This window comes from Nicotiana tabacum, chromosome 18 (genome assembly GCF_000715075.1).
Source record: "Nicotiana tabacum cultivar K326 chromosome 18, ASM71507v2, whole genome shotgun sequence".
Taxonomy (NCBI): Eukaryota; Viridiplantae; Streptophyta; class Magnoliopsida; order Solanales; family Solanaceae; genus Nicotiana; species Nicotiana tabacum.
The window spans coordinates 27,398,724-27,425,746 of record NC_134097.1 but is presented as its reverse complement, the minus strand read 5'-3'; positions in this window follow the sequence as shown (position 1 = coordinate 27,425,746).

Below are 27,023 nucleotides of genomic sequence, written 5' to 3'. Positions count from 1 at the left end.
CTGTTTAACAATCTGCGCGCCAGAAATCCAGATAAGGAATTTTGTTATCCCGGGAGAAGGTGTTAGGCATTCCCGAGTTCCGTGGTTCTAGCACGGTCGCTCAACTGTCATATTCGGCTTGATTATCTGATATAATACATGTTGAACATATGTGCGAATTTTAACTTTTAACCGCTTTTATCATTATTATTATTTTAACAGAGAATTGCAACATCGTGAAAATATATCTCGAACCACGTCACATCAATGTACCCGTGGTTATCGACATATTTCGACTCTGTTGAGATTTGGATTTGGGTCACATAAATGTGCACCTGAGTTTAAGAAAATAAATTGTTAAAGGCGCGCCTAAAGCGACTAGCGTATCATTATTTTGGGGAAGGCCGTGAAATTTGCTAAACGACCGATCCCGAAGTCTATACAATTATTAACCATTTATTGAGGGCCCCGCAACTTGTGCGTTTTATTGGGTGAGGCTCATCTCATTTATTTTAAAAGGATAATCCTAAAGTGCCTACATTTTTTCTATTAAATTTGTCTCTAAAAAATGAAAGAGAAAAGGTCTTAATTTATTTACATGCTTACGAGTGTTATAGTCGGGTTCTAAACGCAATTTGTTAAATCAGAATGTAAGCACAATATGGACAGCTCGTTGGCCAATGTGGACCCAGGCCCAACGTGTATGGCACAAAACTGGACCTGGGCCATCTCATTCACATGTTACTACCTAGTTACATTATACTAGGCATGCTCACAGTTTGTCAAATTAAAAAAAAAACTTGGCAATCTAATTTTAATCCTAAACCATTTACATGCTGAAATTAACCAATAGTATCTAGCTAAACAATATTCCTACAAGTTCCGAAGCGGTCTATTCGTTTAATGAGCTAACTGTTGAATGTTTAAGAATAGTCTAAATCAGCTAACATGCTTTTTGAGATATGATAATCATCAAACAATAACGAACTATCTGAACAGAGTTACTACACCATTTTTTTAGCAATACATAGACTGTTCGTCCACTAAGCTACTGTCACATGTTCCATTATATATTAAACAACTACATGATTCTGATTAGAGGAAACTAAATAATGTATATACACAACTAAAATTCAGAATATAACTAAGATAAATTCAGAACTTCAACTCTTCATTTCATATTAATGCTTCATGTTTCAGCTTACAGTAACCAGCGTGTCAGTTGTGTACCTGATATTGGAAGTAAAAGAAGAGGAAGATCAGCAGAAATGCAGTAGCATATAACAACAGCAACAGCAGTAGCAAATTGAACACCCAGGGACAGATCTTAAAACCAATAGAGATGATTCCACAACCAGTAACAGATTCAAGAATAACCCAACAGCAAACAATACCAGAAACCCAAGCTGAAACCCAAGAATTCAATGAAACAGCACTCCGGAACCAAAAGAAAACCCAAGAAGACCAATCTGAAAATCAGTAGTACCAAATGCAAACCACAGAAGCAGTACCAATATTCTGATTCTCAGTAGTAAAGAAAGGCTTTACTTTCAGTTTTTAATTCTCAAAGACTGAATTTTTTAAGTTCTGACAAATCAGTTTTCTTTTCAACTTAAGCTCTGAATTTATGATGATCAAATCTCCCTCCTTAATTATGTCCAAGTCTGCTCTATTTATGCCTCATAACAGACCCCTTAATCAATTAAACAAATAATAAAACAATCCACTTTCTCTTACCAAACCCACTACTACATAAAAATGCAATTATTATTTTATTTAATCAACTTTTCTTGAGCCCCGCAATCCTACTATGTCTTGTTTCCTATTATTGATTAAACAAATGCATTATTCCCCACTACCACATGTCTTGTCCCCCACTATATTATTTTAATACATTATTTTAATATTATTAGCTTAGTGGACAGAGCACTCAAAATAAATAATTGTTCAGATTTTCAATTCCAAAAATACCCCTCTAAAATTACTGAAATTACCATTCTACCCCTGAAAATACTGCAATTTACCATTCTAACCCCATCAGCTATAACCAATTCACCTAATCAATTCTAACCAAAATACAGCAGCTATAACCAATTCCTAATCAAATTTCATGAACAAACTTAGGCTAGAAACTCAATATTTTTGACTGAACAATATTTTTAACAACAAACATACTTTCAGATTCAATAACAGTAACAAATTGAACATAACAAACAAGTAGATTCAAATCTCTAAACTCAATAATCAATTGGACTTCAAATTAAATCTAACAACATTACAACCAACAATTTCTATATTAAACTAAACAAGAACATAAAACAAACTGAAGAAATAATCAAAAATGATAAACAACAAACAAGAAAAGAATCAAACATATACTGATTTTAGATCCGAGAATATTAAACAAAATACGGACAGAAATGAAACTTAAACCAACTTACTGGAAATGACCAACGACGAACTCGAACGAAAATGGAAAACTCGAACCAAGACTGCCAACGACCTAACGAATCTCGACTTCAATGAAAAACCCACCTTCTCTTTTAACTTTGACGAACTCAAACTAGACCTCACCGAACGACGAACAACAACGGACTCAAACAAAAACCAAACGAAACCTTGACAGAACTTCGCCGAACTTTAACCGGACTGCTTCGCTTTTCCTCCGTGTGTGTGCGTGTGGTCGTGGAAGCAGCAGCAACTATGTGTGGTCCTTCATGGTTGAGCTGGGGACGAAGAAGAAGGAGCAGCAACGCAGCAGCACTGCTGCTCGTTAATGGCGGACGGGGGAGGTTAGCAGCAATGGTGGTTTGGACGTGACGACGTCGACGGGGCTGCTGGTTGGGCGACGCTGGAAGGGTCGTTTGGAGGGTGGTCGCCGTGGTTGAGCTTGGGACGAAGAAGAAGGAGCAGCAACGCTGCAGTACTGCTGCTTGTTAATGGCGGACGGAGGAGGGCAGCAGCACTGGTGGTTTGGACGTGACGACGACGACGGGGCTGGGGACGATGGAGTTGGTTCGTTGCTGGAACGAGGAAAAAGACGATGGTGGTTTTGGCAGTGGTGAGCGGAGGAGGGAGTAGGAGTAGGGGGTGGTTTTGAGAAGGAGAAGAAGAGAGGGGGGGGCGGGTAGTTTAGGTTTTTTAGGTTTAGGTTTTCCAAAAAATGAAAAATGAAAAATGGAAGAAGGGGGGTTGGGATTTGTTTGGGTTATGGGGCGGTCTGGGTCGGGTCGACCCGGTAGGAGTTTATTTGGTTTGGGCCTGGTTGATTTAAATTAAAAGGTGGCCCAATCCGATTTTCTACTTATTTCCCATGCTTCTTTTTTCTTCTTTTATTTTTTCTTAAACTAAAACTAAATTCCAAAAATCCTAAATTTTTTTAGGATACATTTTAGTTTAGTTTATGTTTATAAAATATATTTTATTTCGACTCTGTTGAGATTTGAATTTGGGTCACATAAATGTGTACCCGAGTTTAAGAAAATAAATTGTTAAAGACGCGCCTAAAGCGACTAGCGTATCATTATTTTGGGTAAGGCCGTGAAATTTGCTAAACGACCGATCCCGAAGTCTATACAATTATTAACCATTTATTGAGGGCCCTGCAACTTGTGCGTATTATTGGGTGAGGCTCATCTCATTTATTTTAAAAGGATAATCCTAAAGTGCCTACATTTCTATTAAATTTGTCTCTAAAAAATGAAAGAGAAAAGGTCCTAATTTATTTACATGCTTACGAGTTGTTATAGTCGGGTTCCGAACGCAATTTGTTAAATCAGAATGTAAGCACAATATGGACAGCCTGTTGGCCAATGTGGACCCAGGCCCAACGTGTATGGCACAAAACTGGACCTGGGCCATCTCATTCACATGTTACTACCTAGTTACATTATACTACGCATGCTCATAGTTTGTCAAATTAAAAAAAAAACTTGGCAATCTAATTTTAATCCTAAACCATTTACATGCTGAAATTAACCAATAGTATCTAGCTAAACAATATTCCTACAAGTTCCGAAGCGGTCTATTCGTTTAATGAGCTAACTGTTGAATGTTTAAGAATAGTCTAAATCAGCTAACATGCTTTTTGAGATATGATAATCATCAAACAATAACGAACTATCTGAACAGAGTTACTACACCATTTTTTTAGCAATACATAGACAGTTCGTCCACTAAGCTACTGTCACATGTTCCATTATATATTAAACAACTACATGATTCTGATTAGAGGAAACTAAATAATGTATATACACAACTAAAATTCAGAATATAACTAAGATAAATTCAGAACTTCAACTCTTCATTTCATATTAATGCTTCATGTTTCAGCTTACAGTAACCAGCGTGTCAGTTGTGTACCTGATATTGGAAGTAAAAGAAGAGGAAGATCAGCAGAAATGCAGTAGCATATAACAACAGCAACAGCAGTAGCAAATTGAACACCCAGGGACAGATCTTAAAACCAATAGAGATGATTCCACAACCAGTAACAGATTCAAGAATAACCCAACAGCAAACAATACCAGAAACCCAAGAATTCAATGAAATAGCACTCCGGAACCTAAAGAAAACCCAAGAAGACCAATCTGAAAATCAGTAGTACCAAATGCAAACCACATAAGCAGTAACAATATTCTGATTCTCAGTAGTAAAGAAAGGCTTTACTTTCAGTTTTTAATTCTCAAAGACTGAATTTTTTAAGTTCTGACAGATCAGTTTTCTTTTAAACTTAAGCTCTGAATTTATGATGATCAAAGAGAGAATAGTATTTCTATTAAATTTGTCTCTAAAAAATGAAAGAGAAAAGGTCCTAATTTATTTACATGCTTACGAGTTGTTATAGTCGGGTTCCGAACGCAATTTGTTAAATCAGAATGTAAGCACAATATGGACAGCCCGTTGGCTGACGTGGACCCAGGCCCAACGTGTATGACACAAAACTGGACCTGGGCCATCTCATTCACATGTTACTACCTAGTTACATTATACTAGACATGGTCACAGTTTGTCAAATTAAAAAAAAAACTTGGCAATCAAAGCTGTAAGCACGTGATTTTTGCCCTATATGAGAATTACTCCCAAAAATTCAAAATAAAACAATTTTCCTTTTGTGTGCAATTTTGAGGGTTTTGTGGCATTTTTTGATAATTATTTGTATTTGTCCATGCATGTTTATTTGTTAAATTAATAAAAAATACAAAAATATGTCGCATTTGCATTTAGAATTTAATTCTACAATTAGGAGCAATTAAGTTTATTTTTACAAGAACAAAAAATCATAAAAATAATGTACGTTGCATTTTTAGCATTTAATGTCCAAATTGTGTGATTTTATCGTAATTGCTATTCAATTGTGTGTTAATTGTTATTGAGAATTAATTTGCACTTTTATAAATTAATTAAGTTCTGTAAGATAATTTAGGATTTTTAGAATTTAGTTTTAGTTTCAGAAAAAATAAAAGAAGAAAAAAGAAGCATGGGAAATAAGAAGAAAATCGGATTGGGCCACCTTTTAATTTAAATCAACCAGGCCCAAACCAAATAAACTCCTACCGGGTCGACCCGACCCAGTCCGCCCCATAACCCAAACAAATCCCAACCCCCCTTCTTCCATTTTTCATTTTTTATTTTTTGGAAAACCTAAACCTAAAAAACCTAAACTACTTGCCCCCCCTCTCTTCTTCTCCTTCTCAAAACCACCCCCTACTCCTACTCCCTCCTCCGCTCACCATTGCCAAAACCACCATCGTCATCTTCCTCATTCCAGCAACGAACCAACTCCATCGTCCCCAGCCCCGTCGTCGTCGTCACGTCCAAACCACCAGTGTTGCTTCCCTCCCCCGTCCGCCATTAACAAATAGCAGTGTTGCTGTGTTGTTGCTCCTTCTTCTTTGTCCCACGACCACCCTCCAAACGACCCTTCCAGCGTCGCCCAACCAGCAGCCCCGTCGTCGTCGTCATGTCCAAACCACCATTGCTGCTGCCCTCCCCCGTCCGCCATTAATGAGCAGCAGTGCTGCTGCGTTGCTGCTCCTTCTTCTTCGTCCCCAGCTCAACCATGAACGACCACACACAGTGCTGCTGCTTCCATGACCACACGCACACACATGGAGGAAAAGCGAAGTAGTCCGGTTAAAGTTCGACGAAGTTCTGTCAAGGTTTCGTTTGGTTTTTGTTTGAGTCCGTTGTTGTTCGTCGTTCGGTGAGGTCCAGTTTGAGTTCGTCAAGGTTAAAAGAGAAGGTGGGTTTTCATTGAAGTCAAGATCCGTTAGGTCGTTGGCAGTCTTGGTTCGAGTTTTCCGTTTCCGTTCGAGTTCGTCGTTGGTCATTTCCGGTTAGTTGGTTTAAGTTATTTCTGTCCGTATTTTGTTTAATATTCTCGGATCTAAAATCAGTATATGTTTGATTCTTTTCTTGTTTGTTGTTTATCATTTTTGATTATTTCTTCAGTTTGTTTTAAGTTCTTGTTTAGTTTAATATAGAAATTGTTGGTTGTAATGTTGTTAGATTTAATTTGAAGTCCAATTGATTATTGAGTTTAGAGATTTGAATCTACTTTTTTGTTATGTTCAATTTGTTACTGTTATTGAATCTGAAAGTTTGTTTGTTGTTAAAAATATTGTTCAGTCAAAAATATTGAGTTTCTAGCCTAAGTTTGTTCATGAAATTTGATTAGGAATTGGTTATAGCTGCTGTATTTTGGTTAGAATTGATTAGGTGAATTGGTATAGCTGATGGGGTTAGAATGGTAAATTGCAGTATTTTCAGAGGTAAAATGGTAATTTCAGTAATTTTAGAGGGGTATTTTTGGAATTGAAAATCTGAACAATTATTTATTTTGAGTGCTCTGTCCACTAAGCTAATAATATTAAAATAATGTATTAAAATAATATAGTGGGGGATAAGACATGTGGTAGTGGGGAATAATGCATTTGTTTAATCAATAATGCGAAACAAGACATAGTTGGATTGCGGGGCTCAAGAAAAGTTGATTAAATAAAATAATAATTGTTTTTTTTATGTAGTAGTGGGTTTGGTAAGAGAAAGTGGATTGTTTTATTATTTGTTTAATTGATTAAGGGTCTGTTATGAGGCATAAATAGAGCAGACTTGGGCAGAATTAGGTGGGACTTTTTTAAAATCTTGGGGGCTGGACCCAAAAAAATGGGGTTCCGGAATATTAAAGAGGGAATTTCCGAAAAATAAAAATGAGAGGTTTTTTTTGGCTGAATATTGAGTGAAATTTTTTGAATGAGATTCGAAAGAGAGATTAGTATACACCCGATATACAATCTGCATACACTGGATATACAGAGGGATCAGAATTTAAGGGTTAAACATTAATTGTCTTTCAATCTAAAAAAAAAAAGATTCACTTTGTTTCTATCCGTTGATTGTTGTTGGTGTTTCTGGATTTTCATTTGATTTGTTCCTTGAGTTTGGTTGGTTGTTTGCCACTACTTCACTGGTTTGCTGGATTTTTATCTTGATTTTACAATCTGTCACTGGTTTCTCGTTGTTGGTTGTTGGGTGTTGCTGTTGTTGTATGCTACTGCATTCCTGCTGATCTTCCTTTTCTTTTGCTTCCAATATCAGGTACACAACTGACACGCTGGTTACTGTAAACTGAAACATGAAGCATGAATATGAAATGAAGAGTTGAAGTTCTGAATTTATCTTAGTTATATTCTAAATTTTATTTGTATATGTACATTATTTAGCTTCCTAATATCAGAATCATGTAGTTGTTTAATATATATAATGGAACATCTGGTAGTAGCTTAGTGGACGAATTGTCTATGTATTGCTAAAAAATAAATAAACGGTGTAGTAACTCTGTCTAGTTAGTTCGTTATTGTTGGATGATTATCATGTCTCAAAAAGCATGTTAGCTAATTTAGACTATTCTTAAACATTCAACAGTTAGCTCATTAAATGAATAAACCGTTTCGGAACTTGTAGGAATATTGTTTAGCTAGATACTATTGGTTAATTTTAGCATGTAGATGGTTTAGGATTAAAATTAGATTGCCAAGTTTTTTTTTTAATTTGACAAACTGTGAGCATGCCTAGTATAATGTAACTAGGTAGTAACATGTGAATGAGATGGCCCAGGTCCAGTTTTGTGCCATACACGTTGGGCCTGGGTCCACGTTGGCCAACGGGCTGTCCATATTGTGCTTACATTCTGATTTAACAAATTGCGTTCGGAACCCAACTATAACAACTCGTAAGCATGTAAATAAATTAGGACCTTTTCTCTTTTATTTTTTAGAGACAAATTTAATAGAAAAAATGTAGGCATTTTAGGATTATCCTTTTAAAATAAATGAGATGAGCCTCACCCAATAAAACGCACAAGTTGCGGGGCCCTCAATAAATGGTTAATAATTGTATAGACTTCGGGATCGGTCGTTTAGCAAATTTTACGGCCTTACCCAAAATAATGATACGCTAGTCGCTTTAGGCACGCCTTTAACAATTTATTTTCTTAAACTCGGGTGCACATTTATGTGACCCAAATCCAAATCTCAACAGAGTCGAAATATGTCGATAAACACGGGTACATTGATGTGACGTGGTTCGAGATATATTTTCATGATGTTGCAATTCTCTGTTAAAATAATAATAATTATAATAATGATAAAAGCGGTTAAAAGTTAAAATTCGCACATATGTTCAACATGTATTATATCAGATAATCAAGCTGAATATGACAGTTGAGCGACCGTGCTAGAACCACGGAACTCGGGAATGCCTAACACCTTCTCCCGGGTTAACAGAATTTCTTATTCGGATTTCTGGCGCGCAGATTGTTAAACAGAGTCAATATTTTCCTCGATTCGGGATTCAACCGGTGACTTGGGACACCATAAATCTCCCAAGTGGCGACTCTGAAATAAATAAATAAATCCCGTTTTGATTGTCCTTTAATTGGAAAAAACTCCCTTCCGCGCCCTTTTGAGGCGGCGCGGGCGAAAAAGGAGGTGTGACAGCTCTGGTTAATATCTAAAAAACCTAAGAATACATTTTGACTAGCAAAATGAGATGATAATTGTTAGGTTTTTTTTACACTATTTTCTGGTATTCTTCAAAAATACTACTCTCTCTTTCTGTTAAAGCGTACTGGCACCATACCATTATCAAACAAGATCAAAAGGGCCTATACCAGAAAGCATGACTAGCTCAGAAAATAGTGTTGAGTCAGAAAAGACGGCACATCAGATGCTGAAGGAGGTGATGGCCAATATGGAAAAAATGAGATTGGAAATGAATGAAATGCAGCTAGCCATGGCTAAGGTGCAAAAGGGGCCCGAACCACCTGTCACTCCTACTCCCCCACCGGGACACACGCCGGAATACCCTTCCCCCGGCCTTTCAACAAGCTTCCCAAGCTACCACTACTATTAGGGGAGAGATGCCTATGATCCCCAAGCTCCGCCACCCAATCAGAACCCTCCACCACCAAATGTTCCTGTCTTTTTGGCACCTCCCCCAGCCACATTACAAAGATCGTCTAGTGAACCACTGTTCCAAGTTCACGACACCCAATATTTTCCTCCTGAACCCACTTTTAAAGCTCCTGAGCCATACATATATACACCTCAATTTGGGATCCCAGAGGAAGCTGAGAAACCGGTTAAGAACACAGAACATGAGGAGGTGATTCGAAAGGTCAAAAGCCTGGAGCAATCCTTCAGGAACATGCACGGGTTAGGCCACCAAGTCAGCGTGGCCTACAAGGATCTATGCCCTTTCCCTGACGTCCAATTGCCAGCAGGGTTCAAGATTCCCAAGTTCAATTTATACGAAGGGCATGGCGATCCTGTGGCACATCTACAGGGTTTTTGTAGCAAGATGAGAGGAGATGGTGGCAAAGACGAGCTGTTGATAGCTTACTTTGGCCAAAGCCTAAGTGGGTCAGCACTGGAATGGTATACAAGACAAGATCCGAGCAGGTGGTACACCTGGGACGATCTAGCACAGGCTTTCGCAGGTCACTTCCAGTACAACCTTGAGATAGTCCCTGACCGTATCACATTGCTAAAGTTTGAGAAGAAGCCCGGGGAGAGCTTCCGAGAATTTGGGTTCCGGTGGAGAGAACAGGCAGCCAGAGTTGATCCTCCAATGAGGGAAAACGAAATGGTGGACTATTTTCTGCAAACTCTAGAGCCAACGTACTTTGGTCACCTGGTGACGTCAGTTGGCAAATCCTTCAATGAAGTAGTGAAAATGGGAGTTATGATAGAAGAGGGACTTAAGTCCAATAAGATCCTGAGTTACTCAGCAATCAAGGCAATGACTCAAGCCATTCAGAGCGGCACATGAGGTGCGCTTGGAAAGAAAAAGAGAGAAGAGGTCGCGACAATAGAGGCAGGCAACTGGTCCAGATCGAGAGGTCCTTCCCCTCGCTACCAACCCAGACCCCTTCACCCAAACTACCCTCACACTCCAAATTACCCTCCACAACCCTACTACCTGCCACAAGAACCACACTTCTCCGTACACCAAGCCCAGACATACACTCAGCCTCCGGCTCGCCCGCAATGGCACGCGTCGGCTCCCCAAAACACATATCCACCTCCACAAAATACATACCCACCTCCACAAAACACCTATCCGCCGCCAAGGGCCTACAGGAACCCTCCAGGGGCAGGTTTCCGGGGAAATCAGGCTTTCAGAAATGAAAGAATACAGAGAATATTCACTGAGTTGGGAGAAACTTATACTGCCGTGTTCCACAAATTAAGGGCGATTTGTTTTGGGTTCATCCGCCCTCGAATAGGATATTTTGGGTTCATCCGCCCTCGAATAGGATATTTTGGGTTCATCCGCCCTCGAATAGGATATGATGGGTCTATCCGCCCTCGAATAGGATATTTTGGGTTCATCCGCCCTCGAATAGGATATTTTGGGTTCATCCGCCCTCGAATAGAATATGTTGGGTTCATCCGACCTCGAATAGGATATGTTGGGTTCATCCGCCCTTGAATAGGATATTTTTTGTTCATCCGCCCTCGAAAAGGATATTATGGGTCTATCCGCCCTCGAATAGGATATTTTGGGTTCATCCGCCCTCGAATAGGATATTTTGGGTTCATCTGCCCTCGAAAAGGATATTATGGGTCTATCCGCCCTCGAATAGGATATGATGGGTCTATCCGCCCTCGAATAGGATATTTTGGGTTCATCCGCCCTCGAATAGGATATTATGGGTCTATCTGCCCTCGAATAGGATATGATGGGTCTATCCGCCCTCGAATAGGATATTTTGGGTTCATCCGCCCTCGAATAGGATATTTTGGGTTCATCCAACCTTGAATAGGATATTTTGGGTTCATCCGCCCTCGAATAGGATATTTTGGGTTCATCCGCCCTCGAAAAGGATATTATGGGTCTATCTGCCCTCGAATAGGATATGATGGGTCTATCCGCCCTCGAATAGAACATTTTGGGTTCATCCACCCTCGAATAGGATATTTTGGGTGCATCCGCCCTCGAATTGGATATGATGGGTCTATCCGCCCTCGAATATGATATTGAATTTAATCCTTCCTCAAAAGGAAATTTAATTTATTTCGACCCGAGTGGTCCTGCTTGTATAAACATTGCCAAAATATATATTTTCATAAATCATTGCCAAATGCATTTTATTTTCAAAGTTGCTGATGAAGTCATGAGCCCGCCTGGAGAATGGAGGGCGTTAAATCCTAAGATTGTTGAAGAAGTCAGGAGCCCGCCTGGAGAATGGAGGTTGTGTCATCTTTCAAAAGTCAAGGTGGAGTCAGGAGCCCATTTGCAGAACAGGGGAATACATTTCAAGATCAAACAGAAGTCAGTAATGAGGAGGGTTACAACAAAAATCCCCAGCATATCAAGCTCTAATGTAGGAAGCAGTGTCCCCAGCAGACAGAGCAGAATGATAAAACTTGTGTTCAGAAAAGCAAAATGCCAGTGTCATCCCCAGTAGTTTTCGAAAGCAAAGCACCAGAAGAAACACAAGCCGACAAGAAAGCAAGGCAACTAGAGCAAGTGGAAGATAGATAAGATTTTGTAATTCCTAGTTTAGTCTAACTTCTTGTTTTCTTTTGGCACGGTGTAATAAGGAGATCGGTAAGCAGTAGCAACAGCATGCAGCAACAATAATAACAAAATTGCAGTTCCATGGTAGTCCCAGCTACCAAAACTTCCCAAACTACATTAACCTGATTCCCTTCTAGCCAGGGATATGTAGGAAACCTTTGAAGCAAAAGTTCGGTTAAATCTTTTTCAAAAAAATGCTTCACACGGAGTACTCGGATGGGCAAAAATCGCTCACTTTATCTTTGCACGAAAACTCTTCGTGTCTTCGGACAAAGAGGGGCAGCTGTAAGCACGTGATTTTTGCCCTATATGAGAATTACTCCCAAAAATTCAAAATAAAACAATTTTCCTTTTGTGTGCAATTTTGAGGATTTTGTGGCATTTTTTTGATAATTATTTGTATTTGTCCATGCATGCTTATTTGTTAAATTAATAAAAAATACAAAATATGTCGCATTTGCATTTAAAATTTAATTCTACAATTAGGAGCAATTAAGTTTGTTTTTACAAGAACAAAAAATCATAAAAATAATGTACGTTGCATTTTTAGCATTTAATGTCCAAATTGTGTGATTTTATCTAATTGTTATTTAATTATGTATTAATTGTTATTGAGAATTAATTTGTAATTTTATAAATTAATCAAGTTCTGTAGGATAATTTAGGATTTTTAGAATTTAGTTTTAGTTTAAGAAAAAATAAAAGAAGAAAAAAGAAGCATGAGAAATAAGAAGAAAATCAGATTGGGCTACCTTTTAATTTAAATCAACCAGGCCCAAACCAAATAAACTCCTACCAGGTCGACCCGACCCAGTACGCCCCATAACCCAAACAAATCCCAACACCCCTTCTTCCATTTTTCATTTTTCATTTTTTGGAAAACCTAAACCTAAAAAACCTAAACTACCCGCCCCCTCTCTTCTTCTCCTTCTCAAAACCACCCCTACTCCTACTCCCTCCTCCGCTCACCACTGCCAAAACCACCATCGTCTTCTTCCTTGTTCCAGCAACGAACCAACTCCATCGTCCCCAGCCCCGTCGTCGTCGTCACGTCCAAACCACCAGTGCCGATGCCCTCCCCCGTCCGCCATTAACGAGCAACAGTGCTGTTGCGTTGCTACTCCTTCTTCTTCGTCCCAAGCTCAACCACGGCGACCACCCTCCAAACGACCCTTCCATCGTCGCCCAACCAGCAGCCCCGTCGTCGTCGTTACGTCCAAACCACCATTGCTGCTGCCCTCCCCCGTCCGCCATTAACGAGCAGCAGTGCTGCTGCGTTGCTTCTCCTTCTTCTTTGTCCCTAGCTCAACCATGAACGACCACACATAGTTGTTGCTGCTTCCATGACCACACGCACACACACGGAGGAAAAGCGAAGCAGTCCGGTTAAAGTCAGGCGAAGTTCTGTCAAGGTTTCGTTTGGTTTTTGTTTGACTCCGTTGTTGTTCGTCATTCGGTGAGGTCCAGTTTGAGTTCGTCAAGGTTAAAAGAGAAGGTGGGTTTTTCATTGAAGTCGAGATCCGTTAGGTCGTTGGCAGTCTTGGTTTGAGTTTTCCGTTTCCGTTCGAGTTCGTCGTTGGTCATTTCCGGTTAGTTGGTTTAAGTTTCATTTCTGTCCGTATTTTGTTTAATATTCTCGGATCTGAAATCAGTATATGTTTGATTCTTTTCTTGTTTGTTGTTTATCATTTTTGATTATTTCTTCAGTTTGTTTTATGTTCTTGTTTAGTTTAATATAGAAATTGTTGGTTTTAATGTTGTCAGATTTACTTTGAAGTCCAATTGATTATTGAGTTTAGAGATTTGAATCTACTTGTTTGTTATGTTCAATTTGTTACTGTTATTGAATCTGAAAGTATGTTTGTTAAAAATATTGTTCAGTCAAAAATATTGAGTTTCTAGCCTAAGTTTGTTCATGAAATTTGATTAGGAATTGGTTATAGCTGCTGTATTTTGGTTAGAATTGATTAGGTGAATTGGTTATAGCTGATGGGGTTAGAATGGTAAATTGAAATATTTCCAGGGGTAAAATGGTAATTTCAGTAATTTCATAGGGGTATTTTTGGAATTGAAAATCTGAACAATTATTTATTTTGAGTGCTCTGTCCACTAAGCTAATAATATTAAAATAATGTATTAAAATAATATAGTGGGGGACAAGACATGTGGTAGTGGGGAATAATGCATTTGTTTAATCAATAATGGGAAACAAGACATAGTAGGATTGCGGGACTCAAGAAAAGTTGATTAAATAAAATAATAATTGCATTTTTTATGTAGTAGTGGGTTTGGTAAGAGAAAGTGGATTGTTTTATTATTTGTTTAATTGATTAAGGGGTCTGTTATGAGGCATAAATAAAGCAGACTTGGACATAATTAAGGAGGGAGATTTGATCATCATAAATTCAGAGCGTAAGTTGAAAAGAAAACTGATTTGTCAGAACTTAAAAAATTCAGTCTTTGAGAATTAAAAACTGAAAGTAAAGCCTTTCTTTACTACTGAGAATCAGAATATTGTTACTGCTTCTGTGGTTTGCATTTGGTACTACTGATTTTCAGATTGGTCTCCTTGGGTTTTCTTTTGGTTCCGGAGTGCTTTTTATTGAATTCTTGGGTTTTAGCTTGGGATTCTGGTATTGTTTGTTGTTGGGTTATTCTTGAATCTGTTACTGGTTGTGGAATCATCTCTGTTGGTTTTAAGATCTGTCCTTGGGTGTTCAATTTGCTACTGTTGTTGCTGTTGTTATTATGCTACTGCATTTCTGCTGATCTTCCTTTTCTTTTACTTCCAATATCAGGTACACAACTGACACGCTGGTTACTGTAAGATGAAACATGAAGCATGAATATGAAATGAAGAGTTGAAGTTCTGAATTTATCTTAGTTATATTCTGAATTTTAGTTGTGTATATACATTATTTAGTTTCCTCTAATCAGAATCATGTAGTTGTTTAATATATAATAGAACATCTGATAGTAGCTTAGTGGACGAACTGTCTATGTATTGCTAAAAAAAAATGGTGTAGTAACTCTGTTCAGATAGTTCGTTATTGTTTGATGATTATCATATCTCAAAAAGCATGTTAGCTGATTTAGACTATTCTTAAACATTCAACAGTTAGCTCATTAAACGAATAGACCGCTTCGGAACTTGTAGGAATATTGTTTAGCTAGATACTATTGGTTAATTTCAGCATGTAAATGGTTTAGGATTAAAATTAGATTGCCAAGTTTTTTTTTAATTTGACAAACTGTGAGCATGCCTAGTATAATGTAACTAGGTAGTAACATGTGAATGAGATGACCCAGGTCCAGTTTTGTGCCATACACGTTGGGCCTGGGTCCACGTTGGCCAACGGGCTGTCCATATTGTGCTTACATTCTGATTTAACAAATTGCGTTCGGAACCCGACTATAACAACTCGTAAGCATGTGAATAATTAGGACCTTTTCTCTTTCAATTTTTAGAGACAAATTTAATAGAAAAAATGTAGGCACTTTAGGATTATCCTTTTAAAATAAATGAGATGAGCCTCACCCAATAAAACACACAAGTTGCGGGGCCCTCAATAAATGGTTAATAATTGTATAGACTTCGGGATCGGTCGTTTAGCAAATTTCACGGCCTTACCCAAAATAATGATACGCTAGTCGCTTTAGGCGCGCCTTTAACAATTTATTTTCTTAAACTCGGGTGCACATTTATGTGACCCAAATCCAAATCTCAACAGAGTCGAAATATGTCGATAACCACGGGTACATTGATGTGACGTGGTTCGAGATATATTTTCACGATGTTGCAATTCTCTGTTAAAATAATAATAATGATAAAAGCGGTTAAAAGTTAAAATTCGCACATATGTTCAACATGTATTATATCAGATAATCAAGCCGAATATGACAGTTGAGCGACCGTGCTAGAACCACGGAACTTCGGGAATGCCTAATACCTTCTCCCGGGTTAACGGAATTCCTTATCCGGATTTCTGGCGCGCAGATTGTTAAACAGAGTCAATATTTCCCTCGATTCGGGATTCAACCGGTGACTTGGGACACCATAAATCTCCCAAGTGACGACTCTGAAATAAATAAATAAATCCCGTTTCGATTGTCCTTTAATTGGAAATAACTCCCTTCCGCGCCCTTTTGAGGCGGCGCGGGCGAAAAAGGAGGTGTGACAATATATATATATATATATATATATATATATATATATATATATATATATATATATGATTAGTCTTAGAGTACGCGCGTTGCGCGTGTATTTTATATCAATAAATACAAATTTTATAAAAATTACATAGATTCAATCATTATCATGATAAAGATATTATACATAAAAATAAGCATCGTTACTTCCTTAGGTCAATAATGATGGGTATATCAATTAGTCACATATCCCTAATTTGATATTTATTTGCAATTATATGCAATATTTATCCGCTAGATAGATTTATTGACACTATGAAAAATTACAAAATTTATGACAACACTCTTGGAGAGTGTTTTATTAACAATTTTTTAAAAAAAGAATAGTTTGAAATAGCTAACATTTTTAACATTACTCACCTTAAATCTTTGAAAATAATTGTGAGTTCCTGAGTTTTGCTTTAAGTTTTCATCTCTTGATATATTGAAGTGGAAGACTTTTAATGTCACCTTAATTATTGTTATTCCAGGTGAAATAACAATTCCTTATCTATTCTTGTGAAAATTAATTTAATCAACTTATATAGGTAATATTATTGGGATTACGTTCCTAAATATTAGGAGTTCTTATATAATTCAAATAAGAAAAAATTTAATAATCAAAAATTTAATTAATTTTAGCGTCCTAAATATTAAAAATATTAATTAAATATTAATTTTATCCAATATAAAATTTATTTTATATGATAAATTGGTCGACTAATTTTGCGTTTAAGTTTCATACTTTTATAATAGTCTGGATTGATTGAAGAAGATAAAATATATTTAGTAGTTTTTAATTTTTATTTATCATGTATTTACTATAAAATTAATATACTTTGTCACAAATATTAATTGAAGTAAATAAATTTCTTCTAAAAAAGTACTCATTTTCCAATTGCCATATAGAAATTACTTCAAAAGAATGGCGAACGATATTTCGCTAAAGGTCTCGTGCTTTTAATATAGTATAAATAGATATATAAGTTGAATATGGCATGTTGTAATTACTGACAATGATCAATTGTGCATTTCATAAAATGATAACTAGCCAAAAAATTTCTCAAAATAATACTGTGTAAATTTTATATATTTAGCCAAAAAATTTCTCAAAGTATTACAAATCGATTCACACAATTTAGCAATTCAGCACTAGCAACATATTATCGTTTGCCGACTATGTGGAGGTCTACACTTATGTCACTAAATAATGGCGTAAACTATAATGGTATCATCAACTTCAAAATAAATTAATAAATAAGGTGGTTAGTGGCACCTCTAATTAAATTGAAGTGAGGAATAAATTAAATTATTGTCTGCGCCGATCCTCCCCATTATAGATTGTTCAGCAATATTACTTGTCCAATACACTGAATGAAAAATATACTGCGCGAATGAGACACGTTTATTTTATCATATAAACTTTGTCGCAAATACTGAATGAACGCAGTATTACCGCAGTATACTGTGTTTTACATTAAAAAACGATTTATTAATTAAAATACAATATTATACTACATTTTTCTTTAACGATTAACTTTCCGTTAAACTAAAACGCAGTATTATAGAAAAATGTACAATACTGCATTTTAGTTAGAAATGTAACTCTTTTTTTTTAACTGTATAAAGGTATTTTGAGTCCAAAATACCATTATTTAGGTTTTGAACTCGGAGAGGGAGGGAGGAATATGGCAGGGTGGGTGGTGATGTAAAAAAACTGAAATTTGAAAGAAAAAAAAAAAGCCTTTTTGGAAAGATGGGGTGGGAGAGGTGGGGTAGGGAGAGAAGGGGGTGGGGTTTGGGGTTAGATGTGAGGGTAAGTAGAGTTTTTGGAAAATGTTTTCCTTACTTTTTCTAGGGAAGTCATTTTCATCCAATTTCAGGAAAATATAATATTTAGAAAAATATTTTTCAAATTATTTTGTACAACCAAACCGTGAAAAATAAAAAAATATTTTTTGGAAAATATTTTCCGTCATACCAAACACACCCTCAATAAACAAACTTTGAAACATGTTCAAGCACGTTCTAGTTCTCAAAAGAATTACGATGAAAAAATATTGTGGTACTTGATAAACATTAGAAGTGAAATCGAATACAGAATGATTTGTCAAATATTACAAATTTGTATTGTTAACAAACTTTATATTGTTTGATCTCTGCCTCCTCGAATATGATATATTTGCAATTACAAATTAAGAGATAGTTTTTTCTTAAAGAAGGGGATTTTCTGATGACGGTGGTATCTAGCCAACTTATGTCTATCTTGAGTAATTTCACCAGATATCGGTAATCTTCCACCAGCACAAGTACTGCATAATTATACCCACCTATTGGACTTTGAATTGAATGGAGAGAAGAGTATTTTTTTTCACAAGTGGCCGAAAATCCACCTTTATGTTTGTGGATTGAATGTGTTAAACACAGCCCATGTTCTCAACTGTGTATCTTCTCATGGTTTTCAACCATCATAAGTAACATCTTTCTAAAACTCACTTCTTGTTGTATTGCCATCATCACATGTAATGAGGACTGAGGTAGATGCTCTACAATCCTTTACCTCTTCTTCCTTCTTCATTTTTTGGGTCTCTTGTCGATCTCGTGAACTGTATAGAAACGTTTGATAACGCGTGTCACACCTCCTTTTTACCATCCCAAAAGGGGTATAAGGTGTTGGGCTCATGCCCATGTTGTTCAGTCAAAGGCCCAATAGCCTAATCCTATTCTCTTTTGGTTTTCATTCCTATTTGGAATTGGATTCGGTTTATTCCTATTTTGAGTGGGTTTTGGCTTTAAGAGAAAGTACCACTCATGATCTATAAATAGGACAACCTTGGAAAATTATTCTATGCTCATTGATACAAGTCTTTGAAAGACTTAAGCACATAAGAGTGGTTTTTGAGAGAGCTTTCATCAAGAGAGAAGAGAGAAGAAAAATATTTGTTTTGCTGCAGATTTTTATTCCGACCAGCCAATATTCAAATCACGTGTTCCAATTCGTTAACCATTGGATCGGGCTGAAATTTTGACTGAGTGTTCGTAACATCTTGTTCTTGGATTTGACCGATGAAGATAGGGTTTGGAGGCTCGTAGAATCTAATTTCGAGCCTCGAACAACAGCTTCATTTTTGTGGATTCTCCTCTTTCTTCAATTGATTAGTTGTTGCTCTTGTTACAATTGTTGCTCCGTGTTTGGCGCTTGTTGTGTATCCAATTTGGAGAACTTTTGTAACCCTCTTATTGTTATAGTGGAGCTTTTTGGATCTTTGTGATCCCGTGATTTTTACCTTCGATTTGAAGGGTTTTTCACGTTAAAATTTGGTGTTCTTTATCTTCTTTTTTCCGGGTTTGCCTCTTTCTCGTCATAACAAGTGGTATTAAGTAGCAATTGAGCAAATCGTTTGCGATGAAGGACTTGGGGCCATCAAAGAAAATCTTGGGCATTCAAATCCACCGACACAGAGATAGAAAGGAGTTATTTCTATCCCAAAAGCAATACATTGAGAAGGTACTCAAGAGGTTCAATATGACAGATGCAAAAGTGGTTAGTACTCCTCTTGCTAAACACTTCAAATTAAGTATTAGTCAGATTCCATCTACTGATGAAGAGAAAAATGAGATGTCTCGTATTCCTTACTCTTCTGTCGTTGGTAGTTTGATGTATGTTATGGTTTGCACTAGACCAGATATTGCACATGTCGTTGGTACTGTTAGTAGATTCCTTTCTAATACTAGAAAAAAATATTGGGATGCAGTAAAATGGGTGCGGACCACACAATTATTGTGAGGCTGCAGAAGATCAGCTACGCGGCCACAATTACATTTGTGTGGTCCGCAAAAGAGCCATGTGCCCGCACTCAGAAATGTGCGTGTCACACCCCGAACCTGGGTATGGACGTAACACGACACCCGGTGCCTGACTACATGCGACCGAGCGAACCAACTGGCTAGCTGAATCAACATGTGATATCATAACATACTGAATGCAGAAGATAAACTAATGCATGCTGATATATTGAAAGTCTGGATGATATAAATCAAAGTGCGGAAATACTAATATAATTTTGAAACATATTTATAGCCAACATAGCTTAATATGAAATGATTGCGACTCTGTCTAGCTGTTACTCTAGTCTATGAAGCCTCAATGAAGTACTGAAAACACTGACTGTCTGAAAATACTGAAGACTATAAAAGACCAAACATATAAATAGAAAGTATCATTGGATAAGAATAGTCGTGGAAGAGAAATTATTTGAGGTTAAGAAGATACACACTGATGAAAATGTTTCGGATATATTGACAAAGGCGGTGGTTGCGGATAAATATGAATTTTGTAGAAAATTGGCAGGCATGAAGCCTATCAATAGTTTCTCTACTTAAAGACACATTGGGCCCCTTGACTGGAGGGGGAGTTTGTTGGGCTCATGCCCATGTTGTCCAGCCAAAGGCCCAATAGCCAATATTCAAATCACGTTTTCTGATCCGTTAACCGTTGGATCGGGCTGAAATTTTGACTGAGTGTTTATAACATCTTCGTATTGAATTTGAACGGTAAGATCGGATTTGGAGGCTCGTAGAATCTTATTTCGAGCCTCGAACAACAGCTTCGTTTTTGTGGATTCTCCTGTTTCTTCAATTGATTAGTTGTTGCTCTTGTTACAGTTGTTGCTCCGTGTTTGACACTTGTTGTGTATCCAATTTGAAGAAATTTTGTAACCCTCTTATTGTTATAGTGGATCTTTTTGGATCTTTGTGATCCCGTGGTTTTTACCTTTGATTTGAAGGGTTTTTCACGTTAAAATTTGGTGTTCTTTATCTATTTTATTTCCGGGTTTGCCTCTTCCTCGTTATAACATAAGGGAGTTTTTTACAATTTAAGTGACTTATTTAAAATTTAGAGTCGCCACTTGGGATATGTTATGGTGTCTCAAGTCACCGATTTAAAATTCCGAATCGAGGAAGATTGACTCTATTTACGATTTGCGAACACAGAAATCCGGGTAAGGAATTATGTTAACCCGGGAGAAGGTATTAGGCATTCCCGGGTTCCGTGATTTTAGCACGATCGCTTAACTATTAATACTGGCCTAATTATCTGATTAATTATACATTTTAAACCTATGTGCATTTTTAACTTTCTAACCGCTTTTAGTTATTTAAGGAATTATTTCAAGGTTACTTAAAACACATCATAAGCCGCGCTACATGAAATGCACCCGTGGTTCGCGACACGTTCTATTTAACCTTGTTGGAAATTAGAGTCGGGTCACATGAAATGTACACCCGAGTTTTAGAATTAAGCATCACAACTACATCACAGGAACCGTACCCGTAGCTATGACAATTAAGAAAAATAGAAATAAAATTAACTAAAGTAAATAAAACTTGTTTCATGCTCATCCTCTTTTAACTTTTCAATTCATGTATTTGGCCGAGCCCAATTCCTAAATATGGAAATAAATTAATTATCAAATGAGCTGGTTATATCCCCAATCCCATAACCCCAAATTTCGTTTAAAAGCACATCTCAAATGAAACAAAGCATGGCAGGTAGTTCGGACAAAGAAATAGCCAAAATGCGGGTAAATTAAAACATGGTAAAAGTAATGCTTTAATCCCATTCTAACACTCCTCTCCGCCGCAATTAAGACCACACCATGTTATTTTATATCCCTGTGCTATAACTTCACAATTACATTCAAATACCATATAAAAATCTCAAGTCTACATCCTTATGGACACTACACTTAAATATGCGAATTCAATTATGAAACCCATTTTTTACCATAGAACAATGCCAAGCATCCAAATTCGACGACAAGAGCTCTTTATGTTAGTGAGATGGCTTATTGCAGAAACTTTATTTATCTTTGAAAAGATACACAATTCATTCAATTAAAGACTAAATTCTAGCCTTTAAGATTTAGAAGAGCAAAGAGAAATGTCACGACCCAGATTTTCCACCCTCGAGAGCCGTGATGACGCCTACTAATGAAAGCTAGGCAAGCCAAGTTATTCTAGTTACTTAACCTTTTCCAGTTTTAAACCATTATCAGTGATGAGTAGATATCATGCAATTGGCAAAAATAATTAATCGGAAGACAAATCTGATAATTAATCTTAATACAAACTGCGAAAGTTTAAATACTGCTCTACCCAGAATTTGGTGTCACAGCTTCACAGGCGATCTAAGAATACTACATACAAAGTCTGAAAGATAAAATATACACTATTTCTAAAATGAGTAAAGGAAACAAGATAAAGGAAAGATAGGAGGTGACGCCAAGGCCCGCGGATGCCTGCAGGACTACCTCGGGTCGCTTGTTGGACTGAAGGCAACAACCTCACTGCGGTCCGAAGTCTATAACACTGGGATCTGTATAGAAGAGTACAGAGTGTAGTATCAGCACAACCGACCCCATGTGCTGGTAAGTGTCTAGCCTAACCTCGGTGAAGTAGTGACGAGGCTAGGACTAGACTATCAAATAAACTTGTGCAATTATATCATATACAGCGGAAATAGAAGCAGATAATTACAATTAAAATTGAGCAGGGGAAACATGTTTCGGGGAATAACAGATAACAACAGAATATCAAAAGAATATAAAGAAACCAAAATCCAATTCCTAACAAGGATAAGGAACACAAATACAGAATTCACTTTCATTTCACATCTTGTTGCAGGCATGCAACCCGATCCCATTTCATATATCTCGTTGCAGGCGTGCAACCCGATCCTATTTCACATATCTCGTTGCAGGCGTACAACCCGATCCCATTTCACATATCTTGTTATGGGCGTGCAACCCGATCCCATTTCACATATCTCATTGCAGAAATGCAACCCGCTCCCATTTCACATATCTCGTTGCATGCGTGCAACCCGCTGTCACACCTCACTTTGCACCCGCACCGCCGGAAAGGGCGTAGAGGGAGTTTTTCCAATTAAAGGACAATCGAAACGGGATTTATTATTTAATTCAAAGTCGCCACTTGGGAGATTTATGGTGTCCCAAGTCACCGGTTGAATCCCGAATTAAGGAAAATATTGACTCTGTTTAACAGTCCGCGAACCAGAAATCCGAGTAAGGAATTCTGTTAACCCGGGAGAAGGTGTTAGGCATTCCCGAGTTCCGTGGTTCTAGCACGGTCGCTCAACTGTCATATTCGGCTTAATTATCAGATTTTATACAATTATGAACCTATGTGCGAATTTTAACTTTTAACCGCTTTTATTATTACCATTATTATTTTAACAGAGAATTGCAACATTGTGAAAACGTATCTCGAACCACGTCACATCAATGTACCCGTGGTTATCGACACATTTCAACTCCGTTGAGATTTAGATTTGGGTCACATAAATGTGCACCCAGGTTTAGGGAGGTAATGTTATTAAAATACGCACCTGAAGAGACTAACGCGTTTTTATTTTGAGGAAGGCCGTAAAATTCGCTAAATAGCCCATCCCGAATTCTAAAGGTTTTATTTCAACCGTTCATTGAGGGCCCCGCAATTTGCATTTTTTACTCGGCGAGGCTCATCTCATCATTTTTATTTAAAGGCCCAATCCTAAAGCAATCTATAATTTTCTATTTTTTATTTGCATTATTTAAGAATTAGAAGACCTGGGTCTATTGAACTCATACGAAATCAACTTTTATTCATTTTTAGGTTCTGAATGCGGTCCGTATAAATAGACCCTTATCTAAGTGTATACACAGAGCAAACCAACTATAGATCTGGGCCCAGGTCCAAATGAACATGCAGTCAGAGCTAGACCTGGGTCGTTGTTGACAGTACCGAAGCCCAAAATGTCTAAAGTGGATCACTGACCTCAGCTTCAATTCTAGTTTAACGCAGAATCAATGGAACAACTTCAAGTTATTTAACATGCACTCAACAAATTATGAAAAGGGAGAATCACGTTTATCTACTCAAACTAAGGAACAATTGATCATTGGAATCTCATATTAAAATTCAGCTTACTCCACCCGTTTAACCAATGGTGACTCCTAATTAAGGATCGTGTTTTGGACTAAACAGCTAACATCCACGAGCAGATTCAAAGCAGTCTTATTAATAAGGCATGTTCAATTTGATTAACTACTGATATGAACTATTAATCCAGAATTACCAACACTTATGCTGTAACAATGAATTCCGGGCTATCAAACTTAAAGTGGTTGTCATACTGACTTCAAAATCACCTATGGGCCATCAAACTTAAAGTGGCCGTCATACTGATTTCAAAATCAACTATATCATAGAAAAACAATTTAGTGGAATATATATGAAAGCAAACTGAGATTCCATTAATCAACACAAGTTAAATCAGATTGTTAGCTATAGAACTCTTATGCTTCCAGGAATACACATCTAATTAGTTTAACTAAATCAGATTGATGTTCTAAATTCTAGAATCTATTAGTGGAATATATATGAAAGCAAACTGAGATTCCATTAATCAACACAAGTTAAATCAGATTGTTAGCTATAGAACTCTTATGCTTCCAGGAATACACATCTAATTAGTTTAACTAAATCAGATTGATGTTCTAAATTCTAAAATCTATTATAACAGTCCAACACAGTCCACAAGTTAAAACAAATAGTCCATCACCATCCATTGGAGTTCAGAATACTTAACTACAATGGACAAATACACGCATCATAAACAATTTATCTATATATGTAACAGAAATTTTCACTATAATTCCGCAGCAGGAAACTTGCTTCATTTCATTCCAATAGCCAAGAATATACAAAATGTGTACTTGGTATGACAATACAAGAAGAGGAAGAAGAGGATCAGCAGCAGCAGTAGCAATACAACACAGCAGAACAACAAACAAACACTGCGAATACCAAACAGCTGGTGCCAACTACTAGTGACATATGAAGCAGACCCAAGTGATGAACCAAAAATCCAGAAATGTTTAAAAACTCAACAGAATTACCAGAACTGACTCAAAACCAGCCTGAATAAACCTAAAGTCCCTAGAAAACCAACCAGGAAACCTCTGAGACTCTCACAATCAGAAATCAAGCTAGAAACATGCAACTCATCAACTGGAATTCTAATTTGACTTCAGGAAACTAATGCAACAGTAGGTTTTCTCAATCTTTTCAAAGTCAGGCAGTGTGTGACAATCTTTGGAATTCTTATTTGTTTTTGACTTTCAACCCCTACTGCCCATTCAACAAAAGGGTCCTCTCCATCTTACTCCAGATTTTTTAGAATTAATCCCGTGCCCAAAAAAAAACCTCCCTCAAATCTGTCCTAAGTGACTCTATTTATAACCAAACACTGCCCCTGCCCCTCAAATTCAAAAGCACTTTGGGCAGAATTTTCCCACTGATTCTGCCCATCATCTCCTTTTAATTCCACTAGTATATGTTTTGTTCCCCACTACACTTGTCTTTCTTTATTTAAATCCAAATAGGTATGGACACCTATTTCTTAATCCATTTTCTTTAAACCTTTCCCCCACCATTATGTCTTGTTCCCTATTAGCACTAAACAATTTGTATTAGTTTAATGGTATTTTAGTACCCTACTGTCAGCCCACTTAAACTAGCTAATTTCTGAACTTTTCAATCCCCAAAGTACCTCCTTAACCCCTGTGTATTATCATACCTCATCCCCTTTCAATTTGTACCCAATCCATCAACTATAACCAATTCAACTAAGTTAGGAATGCTAACAATTGACTAAACTAAAGCTCAGAGGTGAACTCAATTTCAATTCATATCAGCCCCCAAACATTGTTATTTGACTCAGCAAACTCAAACAACAATTGAATTCAAACCAGATCAAAATAACATTGCAACAAGATGAAGGACATGGTGATTCAGGGAATAAACCAGACACAATTCCATGTTAATCCTAACTACGGACAACTCTGTAAATACATTAAATGAAAACACTGAATTCCTATACAAAGTGATAGGCAATCACAGATGACATACTTTGAACTTACAGTTATAGCGAGCAATTACGGGAATAACTACAGTTTATACAAACTTACTAGCACTGACTGATTCGAATCATTCAGGAAAACAAGAAGAAACAAAATACAGAGTAAGCACAGAACATTCGAATTCAAACAAAAATAGGAAAGGAGCATAGGATGAATTTACTGAACCGAAACTAATATAAAAAGAAGGTAAAAATGAAAACCTACCAATTAAACAAGGCCTGGGTTCGAACCTCCGATGCCTTTTGGACTTGGGGCCAAAACGGACCCTAGTAGAGTGTTCCTGAATGAGAACACATTCGACTAAGGTCCGTTTTGACCTCAGTCTCTGAACTAGCTTCAAATTGCCATTCTGAAACCCTTGATTCGAGACTTTCCGGGGTGATTCGAAGGAAACTGAGCATGGGACTAGAACGAGGGAGGTCAGGGGGTGGCAGGGTGTGAGTTTGGTGGCATATGAACGGATTAGGGTTTGGGTCGATTCCTTTGACCTAAGATTCGAGGAGCTTGGGGGTGATTCGAAGGAAACTGAGCGTGGGACTGGAACGGGGAAGTCTTGGGGAAGCTGTGGTGTGAAATTGGAGGCTATTGGACGAGATAGGGTTCCAGCCTGATTTTCTATCTAAGATTCGAAGCACACGGCTGGGATTCGAGGGATAAGGGTTAGGGGTTCGGAACGGGGAGGTCGAGGAGAATCAAGGGTGTAAAAATGGGGTCGTTTGGACCACCGGAACCGCCGTGAGGCGATTTCCGGTGGGCGGTACAGGGTGGCAAGAGGCGAGG